Source organism: Rhagoletis pomonella, unplaced genomic scaffold, assembly GCF_013731165.1.
Source record: "Rhagoletis pomonella isolate Grant_MI unplaced genomic scaffold, Rhpom_1.0 Rhpom_scaffold_00002, whole genome shotgun sequence".
Taxonomy (NCBI): domain Eukaryota; kingdom Metazoa; phylum Arthropoda; class Insecta; order Diptera; family Tephritidae; genus Rhagoletis; species Rhagoletis pomonella.
In genome coordinates this window covers 29,031,698-29,035,127 of record NW_023458556.1, presented here as the reverse complement: position 1 = coordinate 29,035,127, position 3,430 = coordinate 29,031,698, and positions in this window count along the sequence as shown.

The window sequence follows — 3,430 nt, the reverse complement described above, 5'->3', positions numbered from 1 at the left end:
TTTAATTAAAAACAGACCTCATACTTAATGTATGCATTCACTTAACAGAGCAAGTCAAGTGGGTCAGGCATGTCCAATAGGGTAGTCCAAAAACAGCAGGGTCGGAACTGTAATGCTCTCACCCCCTGTGTCTGTTGAAGAGAACCAGAGTTTTCCGATCGAAAAATATTGATTTTCAAGAATTCTATACCATTTCTAAGAAAAATTTTATTTTTCCCATATAAAAACATATGGAAAACTTTGGGCACTTTGAGCGACCTCTAAATATTTTTTGATTTCAAAATAAAAAAATAGGGATATATTCTTTTTCGGTATAGAACAATCCTAGGGGTGAGTGAGAGCATACAAATTCCGACTTTACTTTTTCACATGCAATTTTGGACCACCCTAATGTACATACTATGTATATATATTAATGAGCGTTGACTTAAGCGTAGAACCCTGAACTATAGAGGGACTTAATCAATTATGTACATATATAGTAGGCCACGCAGTCAAGTGGTGCATTCTTTAGCAACGAAAGTGGTTTAACGGTGCTTTATTAAAAACAAAAAACTCCAAACTCAGTCGCGTGGATTTTACAAGTATATTTTATTTAGAAATTATATGTTCTGTAGTTCAACGGACTAATTTCGAAACATCGAAACTTGCGGCCCTATTTCCATGCCAATGAAAAAACACATCGGATGGTATCAACTTTAGCTACTGCGCCCATAATGTACTAAATAAGACATGTTTTTTTTTCTATACGAAATAGTTTTATTTACTTAAATAAATAATAAGTCCAGGTAAAATTCTTAAAAGAAATTAACGAAATCAAAAAGCTAATAAAGTCAAAGGAAGTTACTCGATAATGCTTCCCACGGACTGTGCGATTTGAAAAGACACAGATCCCTCATCGTTTAAACCAACCAGTACTTCGATCAACGTTATATGGATATGCTGAGAGGTCAACTAACTGGGAATTACCATTGATAAGCCGTTTAGTAGTAGCTTCCATCTACAAAGGGTCTCATTAAAGCCACAGGGACCATGCAGGTCTGTAGAAGAATTTTTGCTTAGACGTGGAGTATGAGAAAAAAAGCTAGTAGATTATCTTTATTGCATAATCGCCCTACCATTTGTGACCTATTCGCCAGTAGTTTGGTGTCCAAAAGCAATACAAAAGTATGGCTAAGTTTCAACAAACTCTAGCTCCAACTGACTTTGCTCGCTTCTTTCGGCGAGAGTTGCAAATATAAATATTGACCGATACTCTTCAGAGGGGAAAGTGTAAGACGAATCCCCAAAACTTTGAGGCCTCACCACATGCGCTTAGAATGTCCGGACCCTCCATAAAAAAGGTGACTCTATCCAACTGCTGGTTTACGTAGGGAAATACCAGGCTAACATCACCACAGTACAGGAAATGAGATGGACGAGGCATGATTACGTGCAGCGTGCGACATCTGTTATAGCTGCCTTGAAACGGCGCACAAAATTACTGTGGGGTTTCTAGTTGGGAGAAGCCCTCGACAGCTTGTATCCAGCTGCACCTCCATCTGTGAATGAATTGCCACAACCGGCATGAGAGCTAAACATATTTCGTCCAACATTCGGAAATTTCAGACTTCATGGCAACGTCTCCGACAACGTAGAGAGGCTGATCGACTTCGTCGCAGCACGGACCATGCTAGTTGTTTAGTAATCCATCGATCAGCATCAAAACATTCATAAAATCATTTGGGTATACCCTGATCAAAGACGAAAGTTCGACGTCGAACAAATACAGTGACAAACGACACCCAGGAATTTTCCCTGTGAATCCCGCTTGAACAAAAATCTGATATAAATGAGCAGTGAGAATCGATCTTAGCAGATAGCATGGTAAGAGGCTTCTTCACGTTAATAGCGTTAACGATGGGATTTCGTTTTCGGTAAAGACCTAAATATAATTATTTTCATAATTGCCAAAACTAAAAAAAATTAACCGATTAAACAGAAACGTTAAAAATTTAACTTTTTAAGCAGGTGGAGACATTCTTCATACTCCTGAAAATGTTCCTAATGTTCAAAATAAAAATCTCCTAGCCCACCTGTGCATAAATTTGCTAAATTCAACTTTACAAACAGTTGGCCACCCTTCTCAAAATATAACTATAAACCTTCTCCTCGCCGACAATAACCGTTTTAGACCAATATTTTAATATTTAATATAACTTGTGCATAATTTAATTAAATTCCACGTTTCAGACATGTGGAAAACCCTTTAAAAAATATAGCTGTGAAGCATCTTTTCGCCGATACCAACCATTTGATAGCCATCTATATATCTACATATTGAGTAGTCCACTTGCAAAGTGCGCTATGTAAAATTTTTTCGATTTTTAGTTTTTGGTGGATTACGTACCAGTATTTAAAGTAGTTTCATGTCGACTTACAACACAGAGCAAAATCTTTTTTAGATTCTGAAAAAATAGCATAAAATGTTAACTCTTCTTCCAAAAGTCGCTATCATACTTATTTATAAACTCCCAAAAGTATCCATCTTCTGATGAAATTAGAAAACTACTTTAGGTCGTATAGACTGTTAATGTTATCTTATGTCATGTTATGTTACGTTACGATTTAATAAGGCTCTTATTTTAAGTGATATTTAATTTTTGATTTAATTCTAAATTTTTTTAAGTTTCAATAAGCTCTTTATTTAAGTGCGTAAAAATATGACAGCACCAGGCTAAAAATGATAGAAAAAGCAGGGTTGGTATACAAGTAAGAAGCTGATACACAATATTGTGGTGTGTGTATATTGATCAGCTGATAAACGTGTAAAAGCTTAAACAGACGGCAGCGTTGATCGGGATTAACTGGGACTTAATCCGGATCAACTGCAGTTAATTCCCGAGTTGATCCGGATCAACACTGCCGTCTGTTTAAGCTCTTACGTCTCTGAGTGTGGTTTTCTGATTTAATTTTTATTTAAGTGAAAGGCACAGGTCACTTAAAACAAATTTAAAACCAAATTAAAATTGAATGGTGAAAGCAAAAATTCGAAAATCAAAATATTTTTCACTTAAATGAAGCTGGTGAAACGCAGCCTTAGCCACTTGCAACTTGCTCTTTGTTATACTAAAACTTGCCGATCTATAAAACTGCATATCCCAAATTTTTCCAAAAACTGAAAAAATTAAATTTTGGTGATTTATTTTTTTGTTAAGATTTTGTGTTGGGGGAACCCTACAGTTGTTTTTTAGTGCTTTTTATTATGTAACATTTATTAACTGGAACAAGAGAATCGATTTTCTTCAAAATTACTACTATTTCCGCACTTTGTACTAAAAAATTTAATAAACACAAGGAAATGAGAGTTACAAAATGGGGCTCAACTGGTGTCTTGCAAATTTTAAAAGCTTTCATTTAAAACAAAATTATCCAAATTGGTTGGTAAATG